The sequence below is a fragment of the Periplaneta americana genome, chromosome 10 (assembly GCF_040183065.1).
Source record: "Periplaneta americana isolate PAMFEO1 chromosome 10, P.americana_PAMFEO1_priV1, whole genome shotgun sequence".
Taxonomy (NCBI): domain Eukaryota; kingdom Metazoa; phylum Arthropoda; class Insecta; order Blattodea; family Blattidae; genus Periplaneta; species Periplaneta americana.
This window is the reverse complement of record NC_091126.1, coordinates 147,296,194-147,321,844: the sequence shown is the minus strand read 5'-3', so window position 1 is coordinate 147,321,844 and position 25,651 is coordinate 147,296,194. Positions and strand designations below refer to the sequence as shown.

The 25,651-nt window shown below is 37.3% G+C and overlaps 1 protein-coding gene across 2 annotated transcripts in view; it reads left to right on the top strand.

Annotated features, from left to right (window-relative positions):
• The window catches only part of LOC138708084 (uncharacterized), a 73,761-nt gene that overhangs the window by 27,770 nt on the left and 20,340 nt on the right, over nucleotides 1–25,651 (top strand). The window lies entirely within an intron of this gene.

The window sequence follows — 25,651 nt, the reverse complement described above, 5'->3', positions numbered from 1 at the left end:
ATATTTGTCATATTCAGTAGCATGTTGTAAAGAATAATGTCATTGGATATTGAACTTCTTAATCAGTTGGAGTGTTTTATGCCAAATTAAACACTTTGCTAATCTACTGCTCTCTACCAAAAAGAACTCCTCCTTCCATGATACATTAAAAGCATTGGGAGTAGCTGGACGCTTTAGTGTATGAGCGGAAGCTCCGTCTTCAAAGTTCGCCGTCATACTGCACAGTCACCACTGCACTGACACTGAATGACGTACAGTATGCATACGTCACACCGCTCGCGAGACCCGCTCTTTAAAGCACACAGCGCTCATTTCTCAGAATCACGTTATGTGCCCAGCCCTGAGCTTAACGAAAACACGAGTCATATGTTGCGTGTTTCCGTAGTAGCTCTACACAGGGCAGTGTTACCACGTCTTGCTTATTTTCAGCTTGCATATATTTACTTACGCACATGGGAAATTCATATAATAATAATAATAATAATAATAATAATAATAATAATAATAATAATAATAATAATAATAATAATAATAATAATAATAATAATAATCATCATCATCATCATAATCATCAAAACAAGTTACGGACTCAGGGAGTCATTCTCGGTCCACCTTTTTTTTGGACGGCTTAAAGATCTCTTTCCTTGGAGATGGTATTGAAGCATGGCTTTTGGAAGTCTATTCCGATTCATTCGTTGAACACGCTTTTTCCACTGCAACTGGTACTTGTTTATAAATTGTGAGATTCATTGTAATTGAAGTTCTTGCATGATATCATTTCTTTTGCGGTCCAAGCGACTATATCCCAGTGTTGCTCTCATAAATTTCATTTCACAGGCCGTTATTCTGCTGATCCCGTACTTCTCATTGTCCATGCTTGACTTCCGTAACATAGTACAGGTCTAGCTAAGGTTTTATACAAACGTATTCTTGTGTGTCGCTGTACTAGGGGAGGCTTCATAATTTTGTTGATTATTCCCTTTGTTTTATTGTATTTGAAAATTTTAGAAGTTATCTGTTTCACCAAAAAATATTAAATTATAGCAAAGGTACGTAAACTCATTTACTCTTTCTATTAATTTGTTGTTTAAGCAAATGTTGCTTGCGACCGGGTATTTCCCACGAAATGCCACGAATTTTGTTTTTTTTTTTTTTTTTCAATATTGATTTTCATGTCTTATTTTGCGCTGATCATATTTAGATTATGCACTGAATACTGAAGTTCATCTTCATTGCATGCAACTAGGGCTAAATCATCAGCAAAAAGTAGACTGTCAAACTGTAAATTTCGACTGATAGAGATTGAACCATGACGCGACTGTTTGCAATCTTTAATGATTTTGTTCATATACAGGGACATCATTTTATTTTTACTAACATTTCTAATATTAGCCTGGCTATACTTTGGATTAACGATTTAAAATCGGAAAGACTGTTTGGTACCCCATTCCACGACCGGAGTTTGATGATACCGGCGTAAAATACAAACAGATCACTTTAATAGTTATAGGAGGGAAGAAAAGTAGTTCATTCATTTACGTAAACTAGGAAATATCACAATTTTGAGTTTGATAATTTTCATCAAGTCTTTAATCAAAATACAGTACAGTATTAACAATAAGTGTTTTTACTCAAGAACTGCGCTATCCATGCGGACGTATTCATTATGCAGTGTATATTATACAGTCTACACCACATTAGCGTACAATATAGAGAGTGAATTTAAATTGAATAATAATCATAATAAGGACATTTAAACACATTTTTGAAAATGATGACCGTTCATTTCGATAGAAGCTTCAGTTCTTTTATGCATATTATCTCACTTTAGACTAATGAAGGCCTACCTAATTCCAATTTCCAGTTTCGTCCTTCGTACCAGTAACTCATGCTGAAATAATTCTGTACCTACTCTATAAAAGAGTACCTTATGTACTGTAATTTCAATTTTCATTTCTGCCCGATCCGAAAAGATAAAATTATTCAGATTGCTATCTACTGTTCGTCCAAGTTGTTTTGTCGCAGTGTCGTAGAAAGGGGGGAAATCACGTGACAGTTAATTACTTAACGAGGCCTTTTCATTTAAGTTATTTTAAACAGTTATACAATATTACGTAGAAGTTCAATTCCTAACAGAAATTAATGTTTTCAGAAAAGGGGTAAGACAGCCCAACCACTAGACTTTACAGAGGGGCGAGCAGAAGCAAGTGGGGGAAACCGAGTTGTGACGTAAGCAAACGGACGTACAGTATCTGTGTGAAAATATGATTCAATATTGAAAGCTCTTTCTTCACTGGAAAACGCGATCATATTTCTGGAACGTACTATACTCACTAACTCAGTACTGTTTACTATCACCATAAGGCGACTTTGACTACATATGCGGCCTTGGTTCTGTGTGGAGGACGATTGAACTTCATAAGTAGAAGGGGTGGGAGTGAAGTAGATTAAAAAACTCAGGTACAATAAAAATTGAAGTAAAAATGAAATGTCCCTGTATATGATGGAGAGTAATAGATGGGAACCCCACCAAATAAACCCTTCTGGGCTAGCAACCCATTAGTAATCCATTTTATATTGCTTTCAAATCTCATACGAACCACATGGGAAATTAAGAGTTGAAAACATAGCTTTACTGACAAGGAAGGCTCACCTAGTGATAATGGATTTTCACAAAGATTGTTCCCCATACGTTCCATTTGAAATAAGAAACCTCCCTATAAATTTGCATATCCGGAGAAAGCCTAGTTTTCAAGATATGATTCACATTCTTCAGTCCAGAGCTATAACAGCTAATGCAAACAGTGTTATGTGCTAGATATATCAGGCAATAAATCGCATCTAACTGCATACCGTATTGTCAAAATCTCCTTAAATAATGTAAGTTATGAAAATTACATACCAGATACGTACTAGGCCTATTCATGAAACTGACTATCCAATAGTCTATGAAGAAATGATAAGGAAATGTAATTGCTCACTGTACTGATCACAGTAGTGGAAATCGTTCTAAAAATGCTCAAAACACAGTGGAACTTTGCACCATGAACGTTACAGAAAAATATGATTACTACTGTCAGCTTTAGATCAGTTCTGTACATCAACGTGAAAACAGAATTCTACAGGAGTGACGAATTTATCAGGTTCGTTGTTAAGGTACCCAGCTTTATGCCAGTATTTAAACATATTTACATATCTAGGAGATGAAAACTAATTATGCATAAGGACTGAAATTATATCACATTATCTCTCTGATGCAATGTAATGTTCGTGCCAAGTAACAAACTCTATCAGAGAACTTCCGAATGAAATTTTTCCAAGGCCTAAAACCATAAACGTCAAGAGGCTGAACAATCGGAGTTGTGTGCTTTGGAATTGTTGACACTTCCACAGTTTTACCTTCTGGAGTTATTCTTTCTATAGCCTGTCTACCTTGGTAACTGTCCACAAGTCTACCAAAGAATGTAATAATCACTGACAGATGGAAAGTATACTTCTTGAAACAATTTGAAGTGAGTTTTCATAAGCTTCCCTGATTTTGAGGGCAATGCATAAACAACAACACACATACACAACACATCCAACCACCCAACAAAACACAAACAAGCTGCATTCCGAACAATGGTACACAGACTACTCAACATATCAATGAACCAACATGATTACAACGAAGAGCTAAAAACAATCAAATACATAGCACAAGAAAACGGATACAACCCTAACATAATAGACAACATAATACGTAAGACGAAACATAATCACAAAAAAAACATAATACAACACAAACACAAGAACACAAAAAATACATCACACTAACATACGAAAATAAAAACACACACAAGATTGCAACCTCATTCAAGAAGTTAAATTACAACATCGCATACAGAACAAATAACACTCTACAAAAACATCTCAACACACAAACAAACAAATACAACCACACAGGCATATACAAACTCAAATGTAACACGTGCAACAACTTCTACATAGGACAGACAGGCAGATCATTTCAAACACGTTACAAAGAACACATCACAGCCATAACAAAATTACAAAACACATCCACATATGCAGGACACATCATAAATGCTAACCACACCTACAGAGACATCAACACAGACATGGAAATACTACACATCCAACCAAAAATCCGGAAACTAAACACACTAGAACAATATGAAATATACAGACACACAAAAACACACCCCAATGAAATTCTCAACACAACTCAATTTCAGAACACACACACTCTTTGACTCCACCACATAAACACACCCTCATAGGAAACAAAACAAGAGGCGCCAAGACCAACAACGACCAGTTCTGAGGATGACCCATAATAGTTCGAGACATGTAAACCAGGTACGATAGAATTTAACACAAGAAAGTCATATAATACATATTCCGAAATGCATAAACATTTGGGTCCTTAAACATTTTGTTCTTCAAGATGGCAATGGAGATACGAGTGACAAGTTATTATTTTGAAAATTCATATCTCGAGGGCTGTAGAAATTTGTAGGGAGATTTCTTATTTCAAATGGAACGTATGGGGGAAAAATTGTTGTGAAAATCCATTATGACTTGGTGAACTTCCCTTGTGAGTGCAACTTGTTTATATTACATGATATTTTGTTTATACTATGTGCAACCTCAGCTTAATATAATCACAAGCTTTGAACTTTCTTGTAACGTGGCGACAACTACACAATGGAATCGTACATATCTTACGCATTACCGCACGTCACAAGTGAGAGTGCGGCGTGAGTACGCTTTCACGACGATGCAACCACTGTGACATAACATAATCACGTTCCAGACTTGGATTTTCTTTAGGATCATGGTGCCAGGTGGAGGTTGTATCTCTTCTATTTATAACCGTGTTTTGTCTATTTCATTGGACGCATAATTTACGTCAGAGATCATTTGGTTTCTCCTGTTCATTTTTTATGATTTGGTTTATTTTACGACGCTTTATCAACACAGATGTTTATCTAGCGTCTGAGTGAAATTAAGGTGACAATTAAAGATGGTACGTTTTAGCAACTTAAAATTAAAAATTTAGCACTTTAAAAAAACAAATTTAGCAATTTGTAGCACTTTAAATCTGGAATTGAGCATTTTGTTGCGTTTTAGGATCGATTTTTTTTTTTATGGATTTGGTGGTAACATCAGTTGTTAACAGGTGCATTTCATAGATTTTTCCAGTTAAAATTTTGAAAAGAATACATTATTAAAGGAATACAATACAAAATTACAGTGATTGTGAGCATTGGAAAACTTTTACAATTCATAAGATTGAAAAATTAAAACATATCGTCGTTGTTCCTGCAATAACTCCTATGTGACATATTTATCTATTTTCAGATTTTTGCTCTATTTTATAACTTAAACAGTGCAAATCAAGCTTTCAGGTATAACTCCCTGTAAAGTTGATTTGAATAATTTCGAGGAAAAAACCCGGCACCTTTGGTTAAACGTACCAACGCTCTACCAAATGTGCTACCTGGGAACTCTACAGACACCGATTCAAATCAAATCAACTTTACAGGGAGTTATACCTGAAAGCTTGATTTGCATAATACACGTCACTGTTCGTTAACAGAAAACCACGATTTAAGTCGCACAGAGTTAGTGTGCACTCAATGTTGGTTGCTTGACGGTTGTCAGCCCACTTTGAGATCTGTGGATATAGAGTGAAAAATTATATCTGCGTCTGGTAGAGTTCCCGGGTAGCTTAGTTGGTAGAGCGTTGGTAAGTTTAACCGAAGGTCCCGGGTTCGATGCCCGGCTCCGGAACAATTTTTCCCTCGAAATTATTCAACTTAAATAGTGATACAGCAAATATTAAAATCTCGTATGTGTAATTATATTTCTTTCTTTCGAAAAGTAAGAATTCACGATCTGCTATGTACCACTGCCATAGAATGAATGTGTTTTTTCTTCCTGCTGAAAAATTTTATATTTTGCACATACGAGTTATTGCAGGAACAACGACGATATTTATTGTATTGGAAAACATGCTACAATATATGGTGTGATTTTATCCCCACCCATCTTGTTACTTTTCGTCACTCTCTACCACATACAACTTGTTTCAGAGTGAACACTGGACCCAGCGTTGAATCCAGGTGGGGGGGACACCAAGGGGGAAATTCCCCCTCTCGGCGATCATAGTTCCCCCCCCCAGCTCTGATTATTGTATTTCTACCAAAATCCAATGATGTCTCTAATCTAATTCGATTTTTTAATTTTCCACTAGATTTAGTTAGAAAATAACCAGTGTGGAAATTCTGATTTAGCTGCATTCATTTAAAAAATGCCACAACAATCTCGACATGTTGTGTGCTATTTGTAAGTCTAAATGCTAAATTTCATTAAAGAAAAGCATAGGCCTATAACACACTAACTCATGATGATATCACCTTGACTACTTATCTAAATATCAGTTTCAAAGAAGCAGTGTGGGCTAATTTTTGTTCGTTTAAATACGTATTGGATATAGAAAAACCTCGCCATAAAAATTACTGTAAAGAGTAACTTAAAATACAAAATGTTAAAACAATATCGATGGCTGAGAAGTGACAACTCGTATCTCTAAATTCACAGTTGAATAAAAAACTGTTTTAAAAATCAACTTAATTTTTCTCAATAGACGAACTTTTCATATATGCTTTCGCTTTGCAAGATCTTCTGCTCTACTCTAATTTAATTATTCTAAATAATAATCTAACGATAGCTAAACTAAATTACCATTTTTATAGATATGTGGTATCACTTCTTAGCCATCTTTATGAAAGAACTCTGAAATAAATAGTTCCCGCAATAATGGTTGTAATATTGCTCTTCAAAATCTTCAACCCCTCCTGCGGAATAAATTTCCTCCCGAAGCAAAGTGGCTGGATTCAACACTGACTGGGCCTAAAGAGGTCTCGCAGACAGTCAATATTCTACCACCAGCACCAGACACCAGATTATTTGAAAACTCGAGACAATGGTTCAAGATAACAACAAAGAGAGTATTTATGTAGGTCACATTCTTGTACTATTTATACTGTAAAAGCTAACATGGAGGGGTGACCAAACTATTTGGAAAATAAATGTAGGAACCTGTATTTGGCGGGGCCAGTAGACAGATTCTGATTTAAAAAACGCGCGCGCGCGCGCACACACACAGTCTCATAAAATGTAATTTCGCACATATTTCGAAGAAACACATAGATCTACCGTACATTTCGCATTTTGTATTGAATTTCTCATTTTATCGCGTATTAAAAAACTACAGTATTATGTTTAACATGAATTTAAGCATAATTTTGGCACATTTTGCATTTATCGTGATTTCGAAAATCTATCATATCTATTGACAATGCCAGCGAAATGAATCCAGGGTCCAGCGCCGACAGTTACCCAGAATTTGCTCTTAATGAGTTGAGGTACAGCCCCGGAACAAATCTCAACTAGGTAATTTGTTTCATCCAGGATTTGAACCCGGATTCTCTAGTTTTAAGGTGAAACATGCTAACCGTTAGTCCACAGCGGTGGACCCGTTTTATGGTAAATTTATTACTAATTGAAATGTGAAAATTGAATCTTCGAATACAGTTTTAACCAGAGACGATAGAATCACATTCGCATTGTACCTATAGACTATATCATGACTAGAGCTCGGAATATGTAGGCACTAAATGTAAACATATAGCAGGCAATAAGGCACTAAAACATTCAAAATAGGCATTATTATAATAATCCGTGGCGCTACAGCCTGTGAAGGGCCTAAACCGACCAGCCGGCTGCTGGCCTCACGCTCACATGCCGAAGCAGAGGTGGACGATCATGCAACCAGAATGGTGGTATCGTGTGGTTAGCACGATGATCCCCCCAGCCGTTATAGCTGGCATTCGCAACCGGATTTCGCTACTTATCGTAGTTCCCCGAGTGCATCATGATACTGGGTGGGCACCGGTCCCATACACTAGCCGAAATTTCATGAGAAAATATCTTCCCCCATGATGACTCGAACCAGCGCGCATTCCGTAGCGCTAGTCCTAGGAGGCATTATTATAAACACTGGAAATGCAAACTAATAGCCTATTAAAAATATATACTTACTTACTGGCCTTTAAGGAACCCGGAGGTTCATTGCCGCCCTCACATAAGCCCGCCATTGGTCCCTATCCTGAGCAAAATGAATCCATTCTATATCATCATATCCCACCTCCCTCAAATCCATTTTAAATATTATCTTCCCATCTACGTCTCGGCCTCCCAACTAACACTCTATATGCATTTCTGGATTCTCCCATACGTACTACATGCCCTGCCCTTCTCAAATGTCTGGATTTAATGTTCCTAATTATGTCAGGTGAAGAATACAATGCGTGCAGTTCTGTGTTGTGTAACTTTCTCCATTCTCCTGTAACTTCATCCCTATTAGCCCCAAATATTTTCCTAACCACCTTATTCTCAAACACCCTTAATCTCTGTCCCTCTCTGAAAGTGAGAGTCCAAGTTTCACAACCATACAGAACAACCGGTAATATAACTGTTTTATAAATTCTAACTTTCAGATTTTTCGACAGCAGACTGGATGATAAAAGTTTCTCATCCGAATAATAACAGGCATTTCCCATATTTATTCTGTTTAATTTCCTCCCGAGTATCATTTATATTTGTTACTGTTGCTCCCAGATATTTGAACTTCTCCACCTCTTCAAAAGATAAATTTTTAATTTTTATATTTCCATTTCGTACAATATTCTCGTCACGAGACATAATCATATACTTTGTCTTTTCGGGATTTACTTCCAAACCTATCTCTTTACTTGCTTCAAGTAAAATTCCCGTGTTTTCCCTAATCGTTTGTGGATTTTCTCCTAACATATTCACGTCATCCGCATAGACAAGCAGCAGATGTAACCAGTTCAATTCCAAACCCTCTCTGTTATCCTGGACTTTCCTAATGGCATACTCTAGAGCAAAGTTAAAAAGTAAAGGTGATGGTGCATCTCCTTGCTTTAGCCCACAGTGAATTAGAAACGCATCTGACAGAAACTGACCTATACGAACTCTGCTGTACGTTTCACTGAGACACATTTTAATTAATCGAACTAGTTTCTTGGGAATACCAAATTCAATACGAATATCATATGAAACTTCTCTCTTAGCCGAGTCATATGCCTTTTTGAAATCTATGAATAACTGATGCACTGTACCCTTATATTCCCATTTTTCTCAGTTATCTGTCGAATACAAAATATCTGGTCAATAGTAGATCTATTGCGCCTAAAACTACATTGATGATCCCCAATAATTTCATCTACATATGGAGTTAATCTTCTGAAAAGAATATTGGACAAATTAATGTTTTTTTAAGGAACAAAAAATAAATATTTTCTCTTGATTTGTTGTGCTGCATTTTCAAAATGAGCAACTTGTTTTTGTGGTGATTTAAATGCCATTTATTTTCACATTTTACCCGTGGAAAAAAGTGAATATAACAGTCCAACGAGTAATCTAATTATTAAAAAAAATAAAAGAATTATAAAACTGGTTTCCCCAAAAAATACGTGATCAATAAAAGGGTTAAATTCTACTTAATTGAAGTTTTAAACTATAAAAATAAATGAAAACTCCTAGGCCTATATCCGAAATAGTCACAAAATCTCCAGCTCAAATCAGTATCCCTAGCTCATAGGTGAAAAAAAAGAAAAAGAGCTCAAGGGCCGGTCTTTCACTGCAAACCCAGCATTCCCCAGCCTTTCCTATTTCCTCATTTGGAATTCGGGCGTTCAACTTCATTTCTCTTCCGACAACCGTGGTCGTCTTGCTTGCATTTATCTTCATCCCATATTGTCCAGAGCCGTCACTTACGTACAGAAGCATATCCCTTAATATCGTCTCTTCTGGTAACAACGCCATATCAGTAAATTTTATACGCTAAGTTCTCATATACAGAGTGAGTCAGCCAGGGCTAGACCGGGTCAGCGGAAAGTCGTAGGCGTAGTAAAGGCTGGTTCACAAGAAACCGGGAACGGAAACAACGAGAACGGAAATAATGTTAAATGTATTTAAATGTGATCATTCACAATTAATACATTTATTTTAAAATTATTTCCATTCTCGTTCTCGTTGTCGTTTCCGTTCCTGGTTTATTGTGAACCAGCCTTAACTGCTGCGCCATCGCAGTGATCAGACCTCTTGCTCGCGTACATTTCGTATTTAGTTATGGAAACACGTTCACACAGTGAGGGTGCAGTTGTATACCGTACATTTAGAGTGCAGTAGTGTGTACATTATGAAATATGCCTTGAACGAGTGTTCACAACTTTGTGAAGTACGAAACTTGGAGAACAGTTGTAACAAACTTCCGTCAGTCATTCCCTGATTCTCCAGAGCCTTCTGAAGCAGTGATTTACTGACTGCAGAAATACCACGGTTCAAGATCGTCTCAACGGACTCATTTCAATGACTATCAAAAATCACTCTTCAAGGAACTTAAAAAAACGTTAGTTACTGACAACTTTACTGCTAAGAAATAGAGGAGGATAGAGTTGCACTAAAGGTAAAACTGTCAAGCAGTCAAGGTCATGTGGTGAGTCGACATTAATTCGAATTCTTTATTTGCATAATCATTTATTCATTAGCAATTGTATTCTTTCAGCGAATCAGTTGTCTGGTATTTCTTATATTGCGTATAGGGTATGTATTCAGACGGCGAAAAATTAGTATGAGGCCCTATATCGCTTTCCATCACCTGATCAGTTTTTTTGTATCTTCCTACACTCAAAAATTTTCACGAGTCGCCACCTCGTTCACATGTGAAACTAAGTTGTCACGAAGGTACACGAAATTTCGCGAAAGGGACTTACCCTATGACTGATGATCAATATTTGTGTCTAAGATGATAACTTTGGTTTACAGGAGCCACCACTGGATACATACAAAGTCTGCCAGATGGCCATACGTCACCATGCTTGGCGGGTTATCGCAAACACATTGCAAGGCGTAACTACAGAATTGAACACAGCTGCCTTAGACGATACTTTTCTTTTGTCATAATTTAAAATAATTTAATTCTATAAATCAAAGTTTAATAAGTTCTGAAAAACTAGATATTTTTTCTACATAAATTGGAAATTCATGGTCACGGTTTTAATATCACCATAAAGTTAGTTCTTTTTTATTTTTTTTCTGTAAAATTAATGTATTTTCTTACCTATATTGCTCAGTAAAACGTTTACAATAATGCTGTTATCAGTGTTGGATGTAAAATAAAACAATTGTGTGTTTTGAGCTAATTTTCGTGTTCAAGAGAGTCGATTCAATAGAAGTGGCCTGATTTTGTTCGTTTTACAAACAAAAAATTTGAAATTTGTTGACTAGTGTATCAGTCTCAGCTCAAGAAGAATATGTTTACACCAAGTTATCATAGGTAACATGATATTTAACTAAAATGCCCAGTCCTAATACATTCAGATCAGGAATCCAAGAAAATAAATCTAAAAATAATTAACAAAAAGTTTTTATTTTTCAGGTATTAATTAAATCTATTTTGAGACTGAAATTGACCATACCATTTTATTAAGTTCCAATTTCTTATTAATATTGTGACAATTTCGCTTCAAAATATCCCATGAAAATATACGAAATAAATTCACAATAAGTAGCGATATTGGGTGACTAATTCGTTCTTGTCCTTGTCACATTTCCACATTAGAGCAGAAAACTTCAATTTGGCAACGCGGTGGGTGTTGAGAGTAACGGCACGACTGCACCTACGTGGACTGGTGGCACGGTGGGTGTTGACGGTTGCGGTTACACCTACAACACTTCTGCTCGTCAATGCCATGAATATGATATAAATTTAGTTATAGACTATCACATAAAAGAGACGTTTAATTAAGAATGCTTCAAAGATTTTGCCTATCTCTCACATGCACCTAGTTCCAGTAAACATATACGATTTAACAGTAGCGGCTCGTAGTTAAAGGTTCTTAGGTGGAGCCGCTCCTATAAAAATCTCCTACAAAAATCTTGTCATTTGTTTGTGTTTAATAATAGAATAAAGATTTTCAATAGAGAAAAAACATCGAAATTTTACTCGTTCGTTAATAATGATCAATATATTTGGAACTGTTGGTACCGATAGATATTTTTGAGATAGGTTATAAGCCTAGTAATAACAAAGGCTCAACCTTACTGTCTCTTCCGCACAATAGAAACAGGACGGGGTGGTTTCCTAGTGGAGTCTGGCTAATAAGGGTACAGCTAAGGCGTAGAGATCTACGCCTTGAGTCGTTGCCAACATTTTCTAGCTCTGAGTTTTAAAAAACTCTCCTGGAGAAGAGAAAAGAAATAATGTCTGACACTTCATTCTTGAGGTTACGTGTCTGCTCTCTCATTCATTTTACGGTAGGTCATAGACCTAATTGGCATTTTAGGATAACATTGCGATGATAAGATGAAGAAATAGTTTAGTTATTCGTTGACACAATTGGTATCTCTAGTAACCCACAAAGTGAATGTTTTTCAAACCTCCGTCAGGGAAGGGAAAACAACAACGGAAATTAGTTTTGGCTTGTCCTTCGTAATACGAGTAGGCCTATCGGTATTGTATGCGGTTATGAACTTGTGATCGTGAGAACCGTTTGCGAGTGTTTGAGAACAATGAATTGTGTGTGTGATATATCGAAAGAGAGAAGGGCCGATTCCGTCTACAAGCAAATGAATTAATGTAAGTCAAGTGCCCGTTATAATAACTTATTGTTAAAAATTCCCAGTTACGGAAATACACGAATAATAGTAATATGCGTTACAAGAGCGGTATGTTGAAGTTTTCATGTTCGAGGAAAAGTTTGAAAAAGCGAAACGTAGTTGAGCTTTTTTAATTTCCGAGAATTGAAAGAAAACATACCGCTCGTGTATCGTACATTATTTTGTGCGAAGATCGTTTATTACATACCTGAAAGAGGAATTTCTAATTAGTTGCAATGAAATCTCCATCTTCGTTTCTGTTCAATGACGGCAATTTTGGAAAACAAAAATATCTATCTTCAACATTGTTGCTTTAAAATGTTTTCTGTGTTTACTATACTCCAGCAGGCCGTGATATACGTCTGTCTCCCCCCCCCCCAGTCTATATATGCGAACTTAAAACAAACGGCTTCCTTAATGTTACATGCATCACGAAATGCAGTAACTTTAGTGGAGTTGTAGAGTTTACTTAATTTTTGCAAATATTTAAAAACAGTAATTAACAGTGCAATTTAGGTGAAATTGCAGTGGTAAGTTTCCAATTTATAATTATTACTATATTGAATGTCTCTAAAAATAATGTTAAAAGCCTAAAGCAGTAAAATCAATATGTCACTTAAGCGGTAAGAAGAGGGAAAATGTTGTGTGTGTTCGGTTGGGAATACTGAATGTGGAATTTTAGACTTACCGCGGGTTGGTTTTGTGCGGAAACCAAGCAAATACGCACGATCTCGCACAAACAAATATAAATAAATAAATAAATAAATAAATAAATAAATAAATACTCATGCTCGAGACCTTGAAAATTTACCATTTCAGGTAGCTCAGTTGGTAGAGCAGCTGGCTACGGACTGGAAGGTCCGGGGTTCGATCCCAGGTGGTGACAGGATTTTTTCTCGTTGCCAAACTTTCAGAACGGCCCCGAGGTTCACTCAGCCTCCTATCAAATTGAGTACCGGGTCTTTCCCGGGGGTAAAAGGCGGTCAGAGAGTGGTGCCGACCACACCACCTCATTCTAGTGCCGAGGTCATGGAAAGCATGGGGCTCTACCTCCATGCCCCCCCCAAGTGCCTTCATGGCATGTTACGGGGATACCTTTACCTTTGCCTAGAGCCTTCCTCAATTTTAAAACCACGAGCCGCGACTGCGATTTAGCATATGAAGGCCCTTTAGAACTGCATTTACTACCCAGGCCGTGAGGGGCTGCAGGGTGCAATCGCATTACTATCGTAAAACAGATACTACTCCTGTTCCTGCTGGTAATTACTGCTGCTGCTTCTGTCGCTACTACTAATACTACCTTAATTAATTTATGAATCTAATTATATTTTGTCAGTTTTCATAGTAGCTTAACTCTTAATGTACTCGTATCCTCTGTAACGAAGACTTGTATGTTTAAAGGCCTATAAATTTAATTAAATAGGACTACTATTCTACTTCGTCCTACACAAAGGTATAGAATGCTAGGCACAAGTGGCCCATTGTTCGCCCTATAAACTCAAAATCAGCCCAAAAGACTTCAGTGGGTAACCAACTTTACGTTACTGCTAGGTTTTATTTCCTTCAATTCTTCGGGAGACGGCATGTGTTTCCCGAGATAACTATTGATGTCTTGTGTGGCCTAAGCTTAGAAAATCCAGCAAAGTGTGAGAGGTGGTGAATCAACATTCATCCCACATTTTCTACAAGTTGGGTCATTAGCGAGGCCTAGTGTGTGTAGGTGCATATTCAGATGCCAGTGTGCGGTCAGAAGTCCGGTTACCGGTTTAAGGTTCTTCTTTCGAAAACGTAGACAATATTGTCGTGCGGGTTTTCGGCTTTGCGGTCGCTGTTATATACGCTTGCTCTCTCGATCGTTGTTCAACTCTACTAAGTAAGTTTCAAGAATGTGTAATAGTACATTATGCAACCAGACTATAATGGTAGTAATTAAGACGCGAGCACGTTTGTTTATGAAACGAGCGCAAGCGAATTTCATAATTTTCATACGAGAGTCTTAATTACCATTATAGGCAAGTTTCATACGACTTTTTATGCTCGACCATATTTCTAACTTGAAGTTATTCAGAATTATTCATGTTATGGTTATGTAAGTGAGGAGTGGAACTCACCTGAATTGTGAGATGTGCGCAGACGCGAAAGTATTGATTTTTTCCGAAACACGAATGTCATTGACCTTGATATAATCTAGAGAATAACATGAAGATTAGGCTTGATATAACCTGGAAATTGATTTAGAATTGAAAAACGAGATGACAAATTGAATTTATTTGAATATTATTTACAATGAACGCTAATTATTATAGTAACAGAACATAACATTCTGCGACAGTATTGGATTTCCAGCCTCCGTGACTTTTCGCTAATTCTCTTTCGATTGCATATCCGAGAATAATCGATACTTGCCGTTTTATAATGGTACAATCAGTACAAAGGTGATTTTTCATTGACTAAACAACTGAATTATAATGAATAGGTGTGCTTTAATGAGGTGCATTAAAGGGCTACTACCAGGTGTATAATTACTACATTTCGGCATGGTCGAGCATAAACAATTTTATACTTGCCGTAAAGTAGAGATCCCGTCAGACATTAAATGTGAAATAATTTTTCTCCATTAAGAACAAATGGTAACCATCACAAATAATTCTGTAGGACCAAAAAATTAATTTTCACATAGTGATATAATTAAATTCTTATAGAAATAATATTATTTAAATTATTGGATATCTATTGTAAATAATTACTGAAACTGCTTAAAATATAAATTTCCAAACTTTCAGCTACATGCTCTATATCAAAATACCACAATAAATACTTAAATGACATGAATACAACCACAGACATACACCTGCTAAACGACTCTGCGAGATGGTGTAAACATCACCTGAATGGATGCATTGGTCTTGTGAGTAATTTTACCGTCGCGGAAGACTGAATTATTCGTAATACAGCTTTCGAGTATTAAAAAACATGTGGCAGTTGTGAAGGCGGACGACAGTCAACTCGTCGACCCTGGAGAACAACGCAGCATTACTGCATCGCACTGTGACGTCACTACAGCTTCTTTCAACTTATTACTCCTCCTATTGTTCATTAAATCATACATGTCCTTAAAAATAGTGACTGTTATTACTAATATTTCTTATATTGCTGTTTAAGTGTGTTACGACAAACTTTTCCGGGCCAGATCGCAGTGTCTAGCTTGGCTTCTATATTTCGTACTATCCAGCACGTTCCCACGTGCGCTTTCGGACCAAGCGTTCCAAGGTTCGATTCCCGGTGTGGGCAATGGAATAAATTTATCTTCCGTCCACGAAACTGGGTATTTGTCAATTGTCTTGTGATGTGTCTGCGCTGGACCTGTGCCATGCTAATCATACTATCATGGAGGCCCACACTTGTGAAATGTAATTTGAAGTCGTTGATGATGAGAGACATCTTTGATCCACAGCTGAAAAAAAGTACATATTTAGAACGCAAGATTATATGTAGGTAGTGAATCACAAAGAATAATTTCTCATCAGATTTACAAGTTTCGTTAAAATTAAATTTCCGTGTGTTGCAAATAATATTACTTTTCTTGAAGTGTCAATTAAAAGAAACAGATATAATCTAAAAAAGAAATGAGATATTTGGTTTAAATAGATATCGGTACCGATTTTGCAGAAGCATTATGTAAAAATGCTGCACATATATTTTAATGATTTCTAATATTTTTCTCCTTAACTGAAATCAGCATTTAAAATTGATGTGAATGTTAAAATGTAAGGTCACTCAAAAGTGTCTTCGATTTCTAAAGCGTTACAAATATTGCAGTATTCTAGGTAGAAAAAATAAATATCACAGGGTTTAGCTTTACAACTATTGGAGAATATGTTTGTGGTTTTCTTGCTCAACAAACATTTTTCTGCGACACCTTGGGTAGAATTTTGTACAAAGTGTCATTTAATATTTGTAATTTCTTGCCAGATACAGCTTTCAGTTGCTGTAAAGTTATTGGGTGTGCCACGAAAATTAGTTCTTTAAGATAACCTCACAATCAAAAGTCGGACGGATCGAAATCCGGAGATCGTGAAGGCCATATTGTTGGAAATAAAATTGTGTAATATCCTTTATTTTCGCTCCTTGTGTTGTTACTGCTTAGAGGAGAAGACAATGAGCTGTAGCATATAAAAAGTAGGTCTATTTCGGAGATAAACGATAAACCAAATAACTTAAATGGTTCACAAGCAATGGACTTAAAACTAAATGCGGATAAAACTACTATAATTCCATTCAAAATGACTAAAAAAACAGTTAAAACCTATTAACAATACAATATTAAAATAATATTTCGATACTGGCATCCAAAATTGTGTAAAAAAAATAGTGGCTTGTTGGTAGTATTTTGACTGGAGGGACAGAAAATAAGACCTGTTCGAAAAACATTAGATTCTTGAAATATGTTATGTAGGGGGGAAAAGTAATTATAAAGCATTTTAGAACAAATTATTACGTTCTATGGCGGAATAAACTTGAATCCTTCTTTAGTCAAATAGCTGTGATAGTAAATATAGACCTATGCCCCTGAAATTATTTTCCTTCCTCCTGACACATGAATTACAGTTTTGTTGGTTACAATCTTATTCCTGGGAGGTTTTCAATTATTAAGTTATATACCTACGCTGTTACAAAAAAAAAAGTGCTAAAAGCGTGTTGTGATGTATCATGTTTTACCCAAATCACAAGGCTAGAGGTAAATATTGTTTACTACATTTAGGGCCTACTTCCATCCTATAATATCTTATGGTATAATAAATAGTTTTGCAACGTATAGAGACTGGGAAACGACTAAAAAAAATCATCCTAAACATAGACTGGGAAACGACTAAAAAAATCATCCTAAACATACTCGTTAATCTTATAGGCAGTCTTGCAGGTCGCATTAAAAAGACCTCAGAATATTAACATTTCCTTTAGTATATTTCATGGAACTTTCGTTGTACGTACATGACAATTTTGCTCAGTTATTTAGATTTTTCTTAAGCTTTCCTTTTAAAAATAGCTCAAGTGTTTTAAATTTATCGTTAGCCTTACATAAAATCTTGTACATAAGTATTGTATTTTAGATTAAGTTACTAATACGCAAGTCAAATTTTTTTTACGAAGTACCAGGTTTTTACACTTTACTTGTACTGATTTATGTAAACGAAAATTTGACAAACTGCTAGACTCAACCCTTACTTATCACCACGCCCACTTTGTTTTGAGCGCTTATAACGTGACGGACGCGCTTTCAATTTGTTTGAAATATGGCGGTGTTGGCAACATTTAAATGAACTGAATTGTTGTGAAACGCGCGAAAGTATAATAATTTCTCACTTACGTGTCCTCTTTAATGACTTCATGAAACCGATTACTCTTCAGACGAGTCATCGCCAGGCATACTGTGGATCATGACGGTCATGTTGACATGCTTAGCTAAATTACTTCTGACTGGTTACCTGTCTCTGAGTTCATCGCTGGAGTGACGCAATGAAAGTGTGATTCAACAGCTTTGTGCATCAGACTCCGTAGATATTTGCGGGGAAGAGGGTTGGTTATTCTTCATCAGTACAGTGAGTAGTATTGACTGAATACTGGCAATTTCCGTACCGTGACATTGAATAGGTTACGCAAGAAATTAGTAATGAAGGAAACGAGTACAAGGGGGCGCTCTCTGTTCAGGATGACCTTTATTTTAAGTAAGAACCTTGTTATTCAAATTGCGAAACTGACATAGCAGTCAGTGGGTATTAGTGAAACCATAGTAGGCATAGGCTACTTTTTCCATAAAGGCTGATCCATAATAAACCGGGAACGGAAACAATGGGAACAGAAATATTGTTAAAATAAATGTATTTAAATGTGAGCATTCACAATTAACTTTCACGTTTCCATTTCCAGACTCCGGCAAGCTTCTCGTTAATTGTGAATGCTCACATTTAAATACATTTATTTTAACCATATTTCCGTTCTCGTTCTGGCCTCCGTTCCCGGTTTATTGTGGACCGGCCTTAATAGTTGCATTCAGACGGATACTGAGACGCTATGTTAGCGCCACGGCGACGTAAGAACGCACATTGGGGCAAAATATACTTACTTCTAAGTAGAAAAAATCGAAAAATCAAAGTCTTCATTTCGATGAGAAACCAATGTAGAACAATTCTATTATAATCTGCCAATGTGACTATTACTCTTCTGTAGCCCAAGGGTTGCGGATTCAAACCGGCTGGGGCCGATGGATTTTTCAGGACGCAAAAATCCGAAGCGCAAGTCCTCCGGGAGGGACTTTAGACCTCAAAGCCTAAATTAGACACTCTGGACAAAATTCCTCTTCTCTCGCGTCTTAATAATACCTTAATTGCATATTAGGTGACATTTCACTCTGCCTCCGTCCACCGTTGTGACTGAGGGGTTAACGAGTCTAACTCGGAACCCAGCGGTCCCGGGTTCGATTCCCGGTTAAGACGAGTTGCCTGGGTGAGCTTTTTTGGGGGGTTTCCCTCACTCCTATGGATGAATATCAGGTAACTTTATCAGGCGATTGGAACCCCACTCATCTTCGCCACTTCCTTTCCTCCCCATCATCCTTTCCTCATCATCCCCTTTCTGGTTTTTCAGATCACTCTACCGGCGGCCTCCCGAAGCTGCTGACTCTCTCGACCGGCCTTCGTGGAATGTAGGTCAGCGATATTGGATGGCTTCTGCAATGGCATCCGAGGCGAACCTACTCGGGGGAGGAGTTTCGCCTCGGACCGACGGGGGGGGGGGAATTTGCCGAAGCAGGAATAGTATATGGATTCTGTCGGTTGTAATAATAATAATAATAATAATAATAATAATAATAATAATAATAATAATTTATTTAACCTGGCAGAGTTAAGGCCATATGGCCTTCTCTAACACTGTAGGGACCAGTCGTTAAGGGAGTCATGTGGTTAGGGCGGTGCGCGTAGGGGATCTGTGGCATGCAACTCATTCCATATCGAGGGTTAGCGCAATAATCTCAATAGGTCACAGTGCTGGGTCATCCGTGCCCCCTCAGTTAAATTCCATTCCATCCCATTCCCTCTGCCCCTGTCGTCAAATAAGTGTAACTAAATTCCTTGTAGATATGGAAACCTCCGTTACGTTTCCGGAATGATGGATTCAAGGAAGGAATCTGGCTACTAGACTGTACAAATATTATTGTTAAAATCAAATCCGGAAGACTCAAATACAGTGTTGAATTCAGACCTTTTCCCTTGGGAGGGGGGGAGGGATTTACACTATACCGGGGAAATGGGACCTACACCAAAAGAAACAATAATTTAGATCTTAACTAATATCAATAGGGGAACATGTAAAAATGAGGTCTGTCAAAGAAACGATGCTTTCATTTGTTTACATTTATTTTAAATGTTAATATAGCCATTCGTTTAAAAATGTTAATACTGTATTGTTATACCTACAAAACATGATGAATATGAGTATGTAATTATTCTTCTGTGTAAAATTTTCACATGAAGCCGGTGTCGAGTACCCTTTTTACATAAACCGTCTAAATTTTGTACTGGTAGTAATTATATATACATACATACATACATACATACATAACATAACATAACATAACATAACATACATTACGTACATACATTACGTACATACCTGCGTAAATACATGCGAGTATATACCGGCACGTACAGATACGGAAATAAAATTTGGAGTTTCCTTATAAGTTTCGCTTACAACACACTGTGGATATGCAATAAACAAGAGCCCCTGTATATATGCTACTTGTGAACAGTCGTGCGAAATTGTTGCCTACATACAAGTGGACTCCCATCAAGACTCGTTCCAAATTTCTACACACATACATGCAGACGTACGTTACATACATCTACTACTCCGATCCGCAGTTAAGGTGACTGCCCCCCTCTCAGTAGGGCCTCTCGAATTTCATCTTCCCAGGTCTTCCTGGAGTCTTTACTCCTTCAACCCAAACTTCCTTTATTAACCTCACTAGGCTATATGTCTTCATCCGTTGTATGTTGCCAAACTACTTCAGTTGTTCTTGGATAATCTCTTCCAGTGACTTCACCTTTAATGCTGTCCTAATAGTTGTGTTCCGGATTCTAACCTCTCAGTTTTTTATCTGCTTTTCTAAGATCTCATTTCTTCGGCGAAGGGCGCCCACAGGGGTAGCCAGTGGTAGCAATTGAATATTTTTACATACGAAGTTACTGTTCAACATCATCGACATGCTTTATGCTTTCTGTACAAAGTTGCATAAAAATCTGTTATAAGAGTTGTTAATTTTGTCCAGGTAGGTTTTCGTTCTGACCCACTGTGCATCGCTTCGAAACTATAAGAATAATTTAATTCATATTAAATACTTCGATTTCCTTAGAAAAGCGCCTTACATAAATAGCGAAGTCGAATGGTACTGGCAAAAACTTTAATGATTTTCATAATCAAAACATTTTGAATAAAAAAGAGGGATTGCGTACATTATAAAGCACCTCGTTCTCGATCAATTTTCCTGTTACAGTTTTCCAAGTAACGCGTCTTCAGTGGGCGTATTAAAACTTAAAAAAACGAAATTCTCTATCTCTCTCCGTCTGAAGCCCGCCGTAGTCCTCATTCCGTCACTCTGTTGTGCGTGATGCGTGATTCTTTTACCTTTAGGAGTTATTTGCCTCTAATTCTAAAGAGAGAAAGCGGCCATCGTGCGCCATCATGCTGACCAGAGCGTCATGCTGTTTGTGAATGTCATGTTTTGATCCACAATATAATTTTTACGTAATGTTGCAATGCTTGTGTAGGGTTTAAATAGAATTACTAAACATTTTATGGAAATAGCCCGCAAGTGGTTATAAAACTCTTGGCCAAAACTGGTGAGCGTAAAGTTGTACCTCGGGAGGACTGAAAGTTTAAAAGTGTAATCACATATGAATTACAGGGTAGATTTCTAAAATATCGCAATAATCAAAATCAATATGGAATAATTTCCGATTAAGCAATAGTTTATACATTTCGATTTTTCTACAAGATGTAGTGGAGATGTTAGCTGTGTCTGTGGCCCAAATGCTAGCATGTTGGTCTTCCATCCAGACATTCGGGTTCAATCCTCAGTCAGCTCGTGGTGGAATTTGTGGTAGATAAAGCAGATCTTGCAGTAATTTTTCTCTCGGGGTAATCCCGCTTTTTTCATTCCACCAATAAACTCTACCTCCCCATTAGTTCATGCATCAAATGCAAATCAAGTCTAAAAATGACCTTTGATTAAGTCTTGGGGATAGTATGGATTTCCGATGCTAACCTAGGGAGAACTTGGACTTGGTGCTTACTAGGATGGAATCTGAGTAGAACTAAGGCAGATGGCCCACCTGTTAGCATCGGATTCACGATTGGCACCTAGGCTATTTGTCGGACTTAGATAATCATCGCAAATGTAAGGCGCACAATGGGTGGGCCAAAACAATCCTAGCCTAGCCTAGCCTAATCTAATTGTAAGGATCCTTCTCGCCGGCCAGCCATATAAAAGAGACACAAGTGATAAGAAAATATTTATAAAGAAAATGTAATTCATTCATTCATTCATAGTGTTATGCCCAAGGGCAGGTCTTTCACTGCAAACCCAGCATTCTCCAGTATTTCCTATTTTCTGCCTTTCTCTTGGTCTCCGCATATGATCCATTTATCTTAATGTCGTCTTATCATCTGATATATTCTTCTGCCCCGAACTTTTCCCCCGTTCACCATTCCTTCCAGTGCATCCTTCAGATGGCAGTTTCTTCTCAACCAGTGACCCACCCAATTCCTTTTTCTCTTCCTGATCAGTTTCACTATCATTCTTTCTTCACCCATTCATTCCAACACAGTTTCGTTTCTTATTCTTTCTGTCCATTTCACATGCTCCACATCCACATTTCAAATGCTTCTAGTCGCTTCGCTTCTCTTCGTTTCGTCGTAATGTCCATATTTCTGGTCCACACCTGTGGAGTAACGGTCAGCGCGTCTGGCTGCGAAACCAGGTGGCCCGGGTTTGAATCCCGGTCGGGACAAGTTACCTGGTTGAGGTTTTTTCCGGGGTTTTCCCTCAACCCAATACGAGCAAATGCTGGGTAACTTTCGGTGCTGGACCCCGGACTCATTTCACCGGCATTATCACCTTCATTTCATTCAGACGCTAAATAACCTAGATGTTGATACAGCGTCATAAAATAGCCCAATAAAAAAATAATAATAACCCATATTTCTGCCCCATACAGTGCTACACTCCACACAAAGCACTTCACTAGTCTCTTTCTTGGTTCTTTCTCCAGAGGTCCGCAGATGATGCTCCCTTTTCTATTAAAAGCTTCTTTCGCCATGGCTATCCTCCTTTTGACTTCGTGGCAGCATTTACAGTATTTCATTTTATTTATTGTATTTTATTCATTTTTCTTTATTTAAATTTGCATGAAGATGCTTATTGTTAGTATATCATTTTCAGTGAGAATCTTTATGTAGAAAGGCCCTAAAGTCACTGTCGGTAGTTTTGTTTTTCTTGGAAGATATACTTACACTGTTTTTATTTAATAAGAGAAATATAAATAAAGATATTTTTTTTATTTTATTGGGTTATTTTACGACGCTTTATCAACATCTAGGTTATTTAGCGTCTGAATGAAATGAAGGTGATAATGCCGGTGAAATGAGTCCGGAGTCTAGCACCGAAAGTTACCCAGCATTTGCTCGTATTGGGTTGAGGGAAAACCCCGGAAAATACCTCAACCAGGTAACTTGCCCCGACCGGGATTCGAACCCGGGCTACCTGGTTTCGCGGCTAGACGCGCTGACCGTTACTCCACAGGTGTGGACTATAAATAAAGATAGGTTTCTAAAACGAAGAGGTGTATTTTCACGTCTAGTAAAGTTAAGTTATTGCGTGTGGTGACGCTAACGTAGCTTGTTTAGAATTCTGCTATCACAAACACTTCACTTGCAGCCATTAGCTGCGTGGATTAAACCACTGCACTGACACGTCACGCACGCTGTCCCACGCTGTCCGGGTTCGAGTCTGCGTTAAATATCATATAGTGATATATGTGATGGGCAAGATTATAGCAATGTTTTTCTCGGGGTTCTCCAGTTTCCTCGTGTCAGGCATCTACATCGTGCCGTCATGATATCCATATCAATACCATTTATAGTAGCATTTTCAAATTGACATCTGGCGAAATGTATAGGCTAGTTCAGGCACGAGTGAGGTTGCCAATTTATGTTACAGTGATTCCTTGTAAATGTGTTTTCCACCATGTTAGAACTGTATAGCATTGAGGAATTTATCCTGAAATGGAAGGGAGGCAAATTTGAATTTACTGTATAATATGCTACTCATAATGTCACCAGTAACATATCTGAAGTTAATTAATTTTGGTATACGTGTTCAGCAAAATGGAACAGGACATTTGAATCATTCTGTATTTTTAAAAGTAGGATGATTATTTTATATTTTTACATTTTTTTGTAAGTCTATAGTCAAGAACACAAAAATTGTTTATATTTCAAATGCTTAACAAAGATCGGTAGGCCTATATCATTTTGATAGGGGTAATTGTATTACCCCCTTTGGTAGCAGTAAGTTGTGAAAAGCCTTGGTAACAGGAGGGTCAAAACAATTATTTAATTTAGAGTTACCACTGTAATTTTTTACTCTTATATTTGTATGTGTTATTAAAAAATATTCTCATATTTATATGTGTACAAATTTAGATGCTAAAATAATTCTTGCTTAAGTTTGTAATATTTTCATGTATAATTTTAAATACATTTTTCTTCTTCTTTACTATATCTTTTGATGTCTACGTCGAGCATGAGCAAAGTGATCGCCTTGTCAGTAACGTATTGAGTGGTGTTCCTGTAGTGGGGGGCGGAGTCAGCTAGCTTCCCAAATTAGAAGTTTCCAATGGAGGGACTCCTCTGTTCCTACACAATTAGAACTCGTCAACATTTCGGAGGTGCAATGGCATGCCAGTAACTCATAGGAATGTCTTTCTGCGTGTCTATTGTACAAACCTTTTTTAGTTGATTATTTAACAACGTTGTATAAACTACTGGGTTATTTACCATCGATGGGATTGGTGATAGCGAGATGATATTTCGCTAGATGAGACAGAGGATTACCGTAGATTACTTGACATTCGCCTTACAGTTGGAGGAGGGGGCATAGCCAGTGGGAGTGGATGAAATATTGAATGTAAACAAATATAAAAAAGAGATGACATGAATGGAATAGACTGTACCTGTGCCAACTTTCTCATTATTTTAATAGTGTTTTATATTTATTTACAATAGATCTGTACAGAAGATGAAACCTGATTATCATTGGTGAATATACAAAGTTCATACCAGTACCGTAAAAGTAGAAAGGCATGTGAAGTTTCTTCTGCAAATGAGGAGCAGGAATACATCACTCTATAAATGCAAATTTATTTGAAACCAACAATAATCCACAGTTTGTTAATGTCTGGGCCTTCCTTCAGTTTGTTAATATTTCTGCAGGCCTGTCTCGTCATGTAAAAAATGTAATCGTGCGAAGTATTAACTTGTTTGAATAATTTCAAGGGAAAAATTGTTCCGGGGCCGGGTATCGATCCCGGGACCTCTGGTTGAGACGGTGTCGGGTGGAGTTCCCGGGTAGCTCAGTGGTAGAGCGCTGGTACGTTCAACCAAAGGTCCCGGGATCGATACCCGGCGCCAGAACAATTTTTCCCTTGAAATTATTCAAATCTGCTGAAAGACTAGATTTGCATAATATATACGTTACTGTGTACGTTAACAGAAAAACCACAATTTCAAGTCACACAGAGATTGTGTGCACTCGTTGTGGGTCTCTGGCGTTTCG